The sequence below is a fragment of the Adiantum capillus-veneris genome, chromosome 12, assembly GCF_014529385.1.
Source record: "Adiantum capillus-veneris isolate H3 chromosome 12, ASM1452938v2, whole genome shotgun sequence".
Lineage (NCBI taxonomy): Eukaryota > Viridiplantae > Streptophyta > Polypodiopsida > Polypodiales > Pteridaceae > Adiantum > Adiantum capillus-veneris.
Window position 1 is genome coordinate 105,415,054 of NC_140942.1, and position 11,693 is coordinate 105,426,746.

Below are 11,693 nucleotides of genomic sequence, written 5' to 3' on the forward strand. Positions count from 1 at the left end.
AATTTTATGTGGTAAAAGAGCACATTTGTAAGGCCCCCATTATGAGGAGAAGCCATCGTGCGTGAAGGAAAATCACTCATTGGAAACCAAAATTTTCACGGACAAGAATCAGGGGCAACTTTAAAGGCCTCGGGGGCGGAGGCCCCTGAGACTTTTTTTTTGCTTGAATATTCTTTTTCGCCAGAATATTATGCCCGGTAGTCAATGGCCGATGGCCGGTGGTCGGAAGTCAATGGTCGGTGGTCGGTGGTCGGAAGTCAATGGCCGGTGGCCGGTGGCCGGTTGATGCAACAAGGTGAGTGTGGGGTGGTGAGAGTGAAGCAAGGCGGGAGCTCCATTAAGGGTATAATCCCTTTGTAAACTACTTCTTGTTTTGAAGTACTAAAGCCATTGAGTGGCTGCTTTCCGTGGACGTAGCCCACATTGGGTGAACCACGTATATCGTGTGTACTCTCTCTCTCTCTCTCTACTCTATAATCTCGTGTATATAAATCTGTCTCTCTCCATTAAGTAATCTACTCAATTATCTATTTAGCTACGTCTTATTTCCTAACAACCCATTAGGTTTTCAACATGTACTCTTCTGTCGATGGTCCCATTTCTAGAGTAGGCAATCTGGGGTAGTTGAGCCAAGTTGGCCGCTTCTTTGTTAGTACCTCATGTGCTTGCCAAGTCCTTACTCTTGGTACAGGATAGAAAGTAGGATCCTTTTGTAGGGCCGTAGGTGCTCTTGTGAACAAAATCAAATACCTTGGATTCTTGTTCAACCAGCTCAGCCTCCACTTTGGGTGGTCTTGTTCTGTGCCTTCTACCTGCATGTCTTTGGTAAAGTCTTTCTTTGACTTGGAGCAACTCCACCTTTATCAAAGGATAGGGCAGGGATTTTTGGTGCCATTGCGCATTGATTTGATTGGGAGTGAGTTGTGTATGTTGACAGAGTGAAGAACTCTCAGGTCCAAATCCATTGCTACCTTCCACTGCTCATCTATCTCTTATGTAATCTTTTCTTTAAGTGCATCTTCTTCAGCCTTTGAGAGCTGGACCATTGGCACTGTATCCGTTTTGATTATATGTACTTGAAATTCCTCCATGCCACTTAGCTCTTCTGTTGGTTGTGTCTCCATCTCAGCGAATGAAACTGAGGGAACCTCTATCTGTGGCTGCTCTGAAGTTCCTGCCTCTTCTTGTGTTTCTGGTCGTCCCTCTCTCAACAGTTGGTTGACTCATTTAAGCTCAGCTATTTCTTTCAGCAACTCGTCTTCTCTTTGCACCCACATTAAAACCAGGTCTCTGCGTTGAGACTACTCCAGTTTTAGCTCAAGCTCGAGGTCTTTATTCTTTTTCTCTAATGCTTTGTAGAACTCGTCTGTTTCTTTGATAGAGGCCACTGCGGGATTTCTTCTTATCTGCTGCAAGAAAATTGCCTGATCATTTATTCTCTGTTCTGAGTATTGTAGGGAGGCATTCGCTACATCTAGCTGTAATTGCATTTTTTGAACTCACAGGTTGTTGTTAGAAGTTCGTTGGTAATTTCTGTCAGCTGTTCATCTTTTGCTTTGCAAGCATCTGACAACTTTGTAAGCAGATCACCAAGCTCCTCCATCTCTTTCTATTGTTTATCCCTTGCTAGCTAATGTTGTTCAGCGTCAGCTTTCAACTCCTGCACTTGCCTTTGTAGATTAGTGATGACGTTTAATCTATCGTCTAGCTCCCCTTGGAGTGCGTCAATCACCATCTCTAATTCTTTGGCCCTTGTGCTACGGCTAAGTGCGGCTGTTCGGAGTCTTTCCGTCAAGTCCTGCATTTGCTTGGCATACTCGTTGACTTGCAGGATCACTTCATTGTTCGATTTCCAATCTTCATTTCTTGCTAGTTGCCTAGATGTTTCTGTAGTCTCTTGTGTATCTTTTGGCTACGTTATGGCGGCTGGGTGTTGTTGCCCTTGAGGCTGCGGCTAGTCTTCTTTCACTTTGTCATCTTGAGGCTTCATGGATGCCTACGCCTTTTCTTGCTATGTTGAGGTGGAAGGTGTTTCCTCGGCCTCCTATTCTCTTAGTTCCTCAAACTTTGTATTGTCCTCTGGTTCAGGCCTTGCTGTCCTTTCTGGATTTGGCTCTTGCTCTTTGTGTTTCTCTTTTTGCTGCTCTTGTGTAGATTCAACTGCTTCTCTTTGTTCAAGCTCTGTCTCTTTTGTGAGTTCGGATTCTGTGGCTTTATCCGCTGGTGAAGGTGGTGGGCTCAGCATGGGGTGATCATGATGTGCTGAAACAGGTGAAGAAGGTCGAGGAGACACATCACCTTGATCATGATGTGCTTCTTCTTGTTCCGTTGCTTCCTCTGCTTGATTTTGCTGCTCTCCCGCCTCTTTAGCTTTCCGTTTCACTTCTTGAGCTTCTCTCAGCTTCAAATTAAGCTTCTTCTTCTTGATACATCTTTTCCAGTAATTTTGTGGGGTCTTTGGCTTGTTTCCTAGCATGGTGCTTTGTTCTTGCACCTTTAAGCTCGATGGGTACCCATTTTGCCGGGTCCTTGCCTTGTGCTTGTTGGCGATTGCATTCGTAAGAGTGCTTTTCTCTTTCAAATTGGGCTTGTTTTTGTACAGGTTCCTCCTGGTGTGCTGCCACGGCTTTCTTTTCATCTCTTCTCTTCGTGCTCTTTTTTCCTCATTATCTGAGCTTTCACTGCTATGCCGTTCAGGCGAGCTCTCAGCAGACTCTTCATCAGACTTGTATGTTCTCTTGGCAGATCTTGTAGCTCGAGGGGAAGGTTGTGCTGACACTATCCAAGTGTTATGATCTGGTGCAGGCGACAAGTTGTCGGCCATGCCAATAGCATGGTAGGAAATTCTGGTCAGAACCTCTGGTGCACCCAGATATGTTATTTTTCCCTCTTTCTTTGTCCCTTTCAATGTGGATAAAACATACTATGCATGGTCAATTGGTTCCCTGGTTGTTGATTCGAGAACTTGTGTAAAGGTTGTGGAAATCACATGATTAGGTGTCGTATACCTTGACGGCCTCTTGGCGAGGAAGTGGAAGTGTTGGTGGTACAACCTTGCGGGCTCTTCCACTTGTTTTTGAATGAGGTCGGTAAATGTGGCAGCGGCGGTTTCCTTGGTGAAGGTTCCTGCCGTCTTTCTATCCCTTGCCCGCATTGTCATTCCTTCTGTTGGCAGTTTGAGTGCTTCTGCCACTATCTCTTTGATAATCACCACTTCAACTTTGTTCCCTTGCTAGTCAACGATTTGAGCAGTTCCATCTTCTTTGAACGTGGACAAAAGCTCATAAGCTTTTTGGAAGTCCACTCCACAGGGCTCTTGTTCATAAAATTCTCTGAGACCAAGTCTCATGTTGGCTTCTTTGGTCTCGGGCTTGGCGGTGACATCATATACTTCTTTTGGTAGAAGTTGCAGTTCTACTTGATTTCCTTCCTCGCTCGATCTTGAATCTTACTGTGAACACTGCGGTGTTATGCTCTTCAAGCTGTTCGTTTGACAAGTAGGTCACTTTGTCATTCTTGACTGAATTGGGATCCAATTGGTATGGTGGTAGCTCTTGCAGCTTCTCCTTTTGTGAGAGCTTCTTCTTGGCCCTCTTTGCTACTTGCATGACTTCTATTGAGTGAATAGAGTGTCAAAGTTAACAAATTTGGTAGATTTTCTTTGAAATGTCCTTCAGTCTAAAATGCTGACAAATTTGGTCCAATTTGCTTCAAATCAATTTTTGAACATGCATTAAAACATGTAAAGAATAAAATTATGAAGTCCAAATAAAAAATTGCAACAAAAGTAAATAATCGTGATTATTTACAGTTGAGTAATTTTTCCAACTTTTTGCAAATTTGGCATTACAGGCTTGAAGTACATACCAAATAGATACTCTGAGTGAAATATGGGCTCATTTGGATGCACAGGGTGATAATGGTGCCAGATTTGGGCTTTAGGTCTCTGAAATAGTAGATGTAAAGATATTTTGAGATTTTGAGCTCCAAATTTGTTCAAACTTGGCTAGTGGGTTTAGGACATCATGTACTTTGGATCTATGCTGGCAAAGTTATAAATTTCTTCCATTTTGGCCAAAAAGTAAATAATCGTGATTATTAACTTTTCTACCAAACTAAACATTTTTTGGTACGACTTGGTTCTAGGCATGGTATAGACCCTTTGTATGTGATATGAGGTGATTTGGATCAAAAAATGTTGGTCATAACTAAGAATTTGGCTTGCAATGACTTCTTTGCGTTTTTTGGCAATTTCCCAAGTTATAGTTGATAATTTTGGCTCATCTTTGAAATTTGGCATGTAATAGGTGTGTACAAGTGATAGATGAGGTGATGATGCAATTTTCAAGCCAAAATTGTGCAAAAGTAAATAATCACGATTATTTACAGTAGTCAACATTTTCTTTCAAAACTTGTAAATTTTGACTTAAACACATTCTATACACCTAAAACAAGTCCTAAATTGAATTTGGTTAAGTTTGGTCTTGCCGGCATCACTTTGTGCTTTGTCAACTTTGAAATCACCAATTTTTGTGACTACACTTCCTGTTGAGTTGGTTAGTCACTTTTGAGGCTATGGACTTGTCCGCAACATAGTCGTGAAGCAACTCATCCAATTTTGGCCCATTTGGAGTCCATTTGACCTCGTATGTTGAATTTGACATTTTGTAGCCTTCGAGTTGTTTTCTGCTTTTCGAGGGCTTTGATTGATTGATTTTATGAAACCAATCATATACATTGTATATAGAACTCATAGGTAAGCTGTCTGTGGAGTCAGAATCCAATTATGGCATCTGCCAAAAACCTAGCTTTTCTACTTGGGACCCCCTCGACGACCCTTGTCGAATGGTCAATTGTTTATGTAGAAGTGTTCTGTTGGGGCATGCTACAATTCAAATCTCATCCGATTTGGTTGAGCTGACATGCTGCTATGGTCGATTTTTGATCGTAGGTCTTCGTGCACTTTTCGGATTCTAGGGTTTTTTCGAGGGGTTTAGACTAACTACCGGCTTTACAAAATGGATCATTGATGAGTAAAGAGCTTACCCCTCATGTCTCGTGTGAGACGGTGCTAAAAGCAAGTGATTGTGGACTCCGAAAAATACGCACGAAGAGGGTCGAAAGGCTCTCTCTCCAGAGGCAACAAGTGGAAATGAGGTGATTTTAGCCTACCTTGGGTATCTATACTCAGACTTCTTGAAACGATTTTTCCCAGATTTCCCTGTTAGTCCTACTAGGCCATGAAATCTATGTTAAACTCAAAAATTTTCCCAATCGGATCCCTATACCTCATTCTGCAAGAATTCTGCAAAAGTAGGTCTGGTCGCCCAATTTAAGCTTCCCGCTTCCATCTACCGATTTGATTGAAATTTTTTGTGGTTGTCCGTCTTGTCTTTCTGATCACCACCATGTCTTCAATTTTTCCATATGAGCTTCTTTGCTATTTATTATTAATTTTTGACATATTTAATGGAAAAATAAAAGAAAATAACAAAATGCGCTAAAAAATTAAAGCGAAAATCCATTGAAAAACACAGCTTTATTGTTTTCTGTTGGATTTCTCCATTTTTAAGTCTCAATATCAATAAAAGTGATTAAAAATAACCAAAAAGGAAATTTTTTTGATAGTATATACACTATTTACACTCATCAGGGAGATATTATCAGGTAAATTTTCCCTGTTGATGATTTATAAGGAAATTATTAGGTAATTTTGCAAAAGACAACACACGTTAACATCAAACTTTTTCCTCCCTCTTCAAACATTGCCCTTAATTACTTAGTACTCTTCCACCTCTTTAGATGGCGTACTCCGGGACGACTATGTGCATGGGTTGAAAAATCGTGTCTATGCATAGCCTTGGTTGGCTCTACCATGCTTTGAAGATCAATGCAATTCAAACCATTATGTTTGTGCCAGAGGTGGGTCTTGAGTGATTAACTCAAGGGTTTCTGATGTTGTCTTCCAAAGAGCAAATCTTGTAGTTTGTGTGCTCTTTGCTTGATTGTGCCATCAGGATGCTTTAGCATGCTAATTTCTTGAGCTTTTGGTATCAACAATGACTGTTGTCAAGATTTTACCCTCCATTGGTATCTTGGTTTGGCTTGGTCAGAATGGTGTGGTTGAGGTTTCTGAGACTTAACTCTCCACTGCTTGATTGGTTTTTTGCGGAGAAGATAAGTGCTTCTTTTTCTTCCAAATCCATTTTGTGTTAGGTTCCTTGCTCGGAGATACTTGTCTCTGTGTTTTGACCCTTGGAACCGTCTTTGGTATTATCAATGATGGTTTGAGCACCTAGATTTGATTCGGCTTGTCGTTAAGCTGTGCTTTTGGTACCCAAATTTGCATGACTCCTTGCATGCTACTTGTAGCATTTGCTTGTCGATAGGATGGAGAAGATTGTTTACTTTGTGGTTTGCTCTGTTGGTAATTGCCTTTCCATTCCTCCTTGCTTGGTGCAATTGGAACAATGAGTTGTCCGCCTTTAGGTGATAGCTTGAGCTGATTTGTATCCCATTCTGGTATTGCGTTGTATGTCCGCATCCAGGGAATTCCCAGAATCATCGTCTCATTCATGTGTTCAACTGGTAAGAATACAAACTGTTGAGGACATGAACATCCATGTACTATCATATTCAAGTTGACTACTCCCAATGTTGTTGTTGGGTTCTTGTTGCATCCTTTGATAGTTGTTATTCTTGATGTCAATGACTCACTTGTTTCTTTCTTGTACGTGGAATAACTGACTGCATTCACTCTAGCTCCTATGTCGACTAGTGCATTTGTGCTATGGTTGTTGAGCTATACTTTGATGCGAAGGTCCATTCCATCTAACCATTCATCATCCGTTGACACTGCATCTTTCAGCAAGTCCCATTGTCATCATCTATTTCCAGTGTGTTGATGGGAATAGGTATTTGTTGATTCTTGAGAGCAGCTTTCCTTTTGAGTACCCAAAGTCAAGCTTCCTCTTGGGCTTCATCAATAACCTGCTGTCGTTTTATCTTCCTCTGCTTGGCTGCATGCATTTTTTCTAGCAATTCATTGGTTAGCAGCAAATTGTACTTCTTTAAGCGACATCCACTAATCCAATTAGCCATTGGTTCACAATCTAGGGTGGACAACTTAACTGCTCCACAATGGTAAATGGTCCATTTCTCTTTTTCTTAAATTTGGAAATGTGTTGCTTAAGGGAATAGACTAGAACTAAGTCCCCTTTTTTGAAGATTTTCGTAATTAGATGGGAATCAAATTTTTTTTTCCGCTTTTGTGCATAGATGTGAGCTACATCAGCTAGCCTTTGCTCATCTAGCTTCTCTAAATCTTCAAGCCTTTTTGACAATTCATGTCCAGTCCACTCAAGGTCCTTAGCTATCCTTAGTGTCGGCAATAGAAATTCTATTGGCAATATGGCATCAAGACCATAAACAAGGTTAAAGGGTGTAGCATTTAAAGCTATTTTGAATGAAACTTGATAAGCCCATAGAGCAGCATGGAGATTCATTTCCAAGTCTGTCCTTCCTGAACTAACCACTTTAGTCAATACCGAGCTAAGAATTTTATTCGTATTCTCAGCTTGTCCGTTTGCTTGTGGGTGATAGGGAGAGCTGATTTGTTATGAATGACTATAAATTCATTAAGAAGATCCTCGATTATCTCATTGAGAAAATGAGTTCCCTTATCACTGACAATTTCTATTGGCAATCCATATCTTGTGAACACACACTCATATAAGAATGCAGCAGTGGTTCTGGTATCATTCTTTTGAGTTGCTTTAGCTTCGGCCCACTTAGTCAAATAATCCGTAGCTACAATAATATATTGAGCTTGGGTTCTATAAGAAGGTGGTTGTATTGGCCCAACAAACTCTATACCCCATTTTGCGAAAGCTCTAGCTCCCATCATTGGTCTTAAGGGCATGCTATTTACATGTGTTGGCATTTTTGCTCGTTGACAAACATCACATCTTCGAACATATTCTTTGGCATCTGCAAAAAGTGTTGGCCGCCATATGCTTGCCATTAAGATTGCTCTTGCGGTGGTCTCACTAGAAAAGTGACCTCCAGCTAATCCAACGTGTGCTTGTTCTATAATCGGAATATATTTGTCTTCAGTTGCATAAAGACGCAAATGTTGATTCTTACCCCTCCGATACAATTGATTTCCAATAAGAGCATAATCTCTTGCTTCTGCTTCAATTGCTCTTTGACGGCATTTACTCATATCCTCAAGGAATGTTCGGCTCGATAAGTAAGTAACTAGATAGTTACTCCACCTAGGAATATCTGACATTTGGAACAATTTTACATGAGGTATGGGTGTCTGTTTTTGACATTGAGGACAATCCTTTACGAAAGAGCGAACATCACTCCTCATAGTTGGCCAAAATACTCCAAGTCTCAAGATCCTTTGCATAGTTTGGTATTCCACAAAGTAAAGTCCTACTATGGTAATATGTACTTGACTTAGGTATTGGTTTTTCTCTTCAGGATTAATGCATAAGAGCTATATTCTATCTCGGTTTCTTTTGTATAGCCTACCAGCTAGTAATTGATACATAGCCGATTGCTCAATTAATCCGATTGTAATAGGAAGTGGTATTTGCAAATCCACTTGAGCTATGGTCATCAACGATACCATATTTTTTGACCATCGAGGTATCATTTCCACGAAGAACAGATATGCATCTGGTAGATCATCATTTACTCCTTTAGGTGATTCCCTTGAAACAATCCTAGACAAATGATCTGCTCTTTGATGAGTAGTGCCCTTTTTTACAATTGTAGTGAAATCAAATTCCATAAGAATGATGAACCGTCTCACTATTCTTCGTGTGTTGCATGGCTTGTTGACCAAGTACAATAAATCTTGGTGGTCCACAAAGAACACAAATTTGTTTGCTAATAGGTAATGTCTATACTTTTTTACGGCATAGATCATTCCTAATCCTTCCCTTTCAATGATGGTATAATTCTTTTTCGCCATGTTCAACTGCGGCTAGCATAAGAAATAGAAAAATCAATTTTCTCGTCTCCTGGTTGAGCTAGTATACACCCTATGGCATAATTGGAAGCATTTACATGTATGTGAAATCTTTCAATATTGGAGCTGAAGTGAGAACTTGCTTAAGCTTCATGAAGGATTCTTCACACTCACCAGTCCACTCAAAGTGTGTAATCAAGCTATACATGGGCTTTGCAATTATAGCATACATGTAAATGAATCATCTGTAATATCCACAATGTCCCATGAAGGCTTGAACCCCCTTGATTGTTGTTGGTCTAGGTAAATCAGCAATAACATGAATTTTATCCATATCAGTAGCTATGCCATTTTTAGATACTATATGTCCAAGAAATTTTCCTTGTCTACCCATGAATGTGCACTTCTCAAGATTTAAGCAAATCCTATTAAGTCTACATTTTTCGAACACCTTTTTGAGATGTTCAAAATGATCAGCCCGGATTGACGAATGTATGCATAGATCATCCATATATACTTCCAAGAATTTTCTAAGATATTCTTTAAAAGCATGGCTCATCAATCTTTGGAAGGTGGTAGGAGCATTAGTTAACCCAATAGGCAAAAATACCCCAGTCCGTTGCAAAAGCAGTTTTATGCTGATCTTTTGGGTCAACCAAAAGTTGATTATATCCCGAAAATCCATCTAAGAAGCTGTAAGCTTCTTTTCTTGCAACTTGTTCTAACACATGCTTAGTGATTGGAAGAGGAAAGTTGTCTCTAATGGTAGCTGCATTCACTTTCTTGAGGTTGACACACACTCGTAATTTTCCATTCTTTTTGGGTACTACCACAATTGGAGACACCCAATCCGTGTGTTCAATTTCATAAATGAATTTGGCTTTCTTTAGTTTCTCAATCTCTTCTTTGATCTTCCTGGAAAATGTTTTATTGTATGTGTATGGCCTTTGTCTACTTGGTTTCAAATCATCTCTCATGGGTATGGTATGTTGACAAATTTTTGGATCAACACCCTTGAGATCCTTGTAAGACCAAGTGAAGATATCTCGGTATTCTTCTAGTAAGCTTATCAAAAGCTTTTCTTCTTCTTCTGTTGGGTCATTTGCAATGTAGGCATGCCTAGGCTCTTCTCCTGGTTCCGCCAAATCTATTTTTTTCGCATTTTCAGGCCCTTCGTAGGACTTGCCCTGTTTTTGTAGTTCTCTAACATGTTGTTCGACTATGATTTTTCGATCTTGGAGAAGTATATTTCTTGTAATGGGATGGAACACCATTCTCTTCTGTTGTTTCCATTGTTACCATATACATGTGGTAGTGATGTGTGTGAACACATTAGGACCGCCGGGGCATTTTTTCCCTCTTTAGGAGGTTTTTTCCCCCGAGCATTGTATATACGCCCATCACTCTAGGGCTATCTATCTTTCCATTCCACACTAAGTAACACACTCTCTATTGTGTGCTTTGAGCTTCCTTCTGATGAGGGCTTTTCACAAGCCAAGCTCCCGTACCCCTCTTCTCTCGTCCCCACCCCATGAAAACCCCCTCTTAGGGAGGGAGTGATAAAAGGCATTGGAAAAAGTAAGAAAAAGATAAAGTATGATTATGTAAATATATAAGAAAGGTAAAATAGGCCACCTCATGCCTGCGGGGTAGCCCATCCCCACCTTGCCTCATTTTTCTTCACTGTTGCCCCGCCGTGTGTCCCTTTTCCTCTCCTCCACTCAAAAGGTCAACCCCCTCTCTCTTCCCCTTGTCCTTTCTCCTTTCTCTCTCCCCTCAAGCTACCCCACCTCTCACCAATAATGCATTATAACTCACCAATAATGCACCCTAACTCACATGCAACTTACCCTATCTTCCAAAATAGTATACCCCACCCCCTCTTTCTCTCTTCTATCATATCCCATGACCCAAATACCCCCGTCTCTCTCTAAAGGGTGCCATATCTCTTGTCTTGTAGATAAATAACCTTCCCCACACTCACACACACTCAGTTTCACTGAAAAAGGTGCCCACAGACCCATCCCCACCCAGTGGTTACCTGATTTTTCTTGTGTTCACACACATCTGCACACAGATTCACCTCTGAACACACTCCCCTCTCTCCCCTCTTGTAATTACTTTATTCTCCATGTCACCTCTCACTTTTTTTCATCAACCCATCTCTCTCTCTTAGTCTCTCTCTCATGAGATTGCTGTTCTGGCACATATACACACAGCCAGACAAGTGGGGCCCACAGTCACATGGCCTATGTAGATAATGATTTCTTCATTTCTAAATTCTAGAATTCCTCCCCCCCTCCTCCCCTATATAAAGAGGGGTCACCATCACACTAAATACACACACAACATCACCAAAGAACACACTATGCATTGTGTGTGCCTAGTGCACACACACACACCCACACCATCACCATCACCGCAATCACCATGCTTGTCTTGAGCATGACCTCTACACCCTTGGCTATGGAAGATGAAGGGCAACTAAATGAAGGATGATGGCCATAACCCTCGTGCGAGTCTTCGCCATCAACTCCCACCTATCCGCCATGTGCTCTACCACTCTCTCCCTTCTCATTCCCCTACCCTATGCTCCCCATTTCATCGCTTTATTCTCTAAATAAAGCTTGAGGTTTTGTGAATATGTTTTCTTGCAATGTTTTGCCCATGTGAGTTGTGCGGAATCGCCACCTAATCTTGTGTTTGGAGT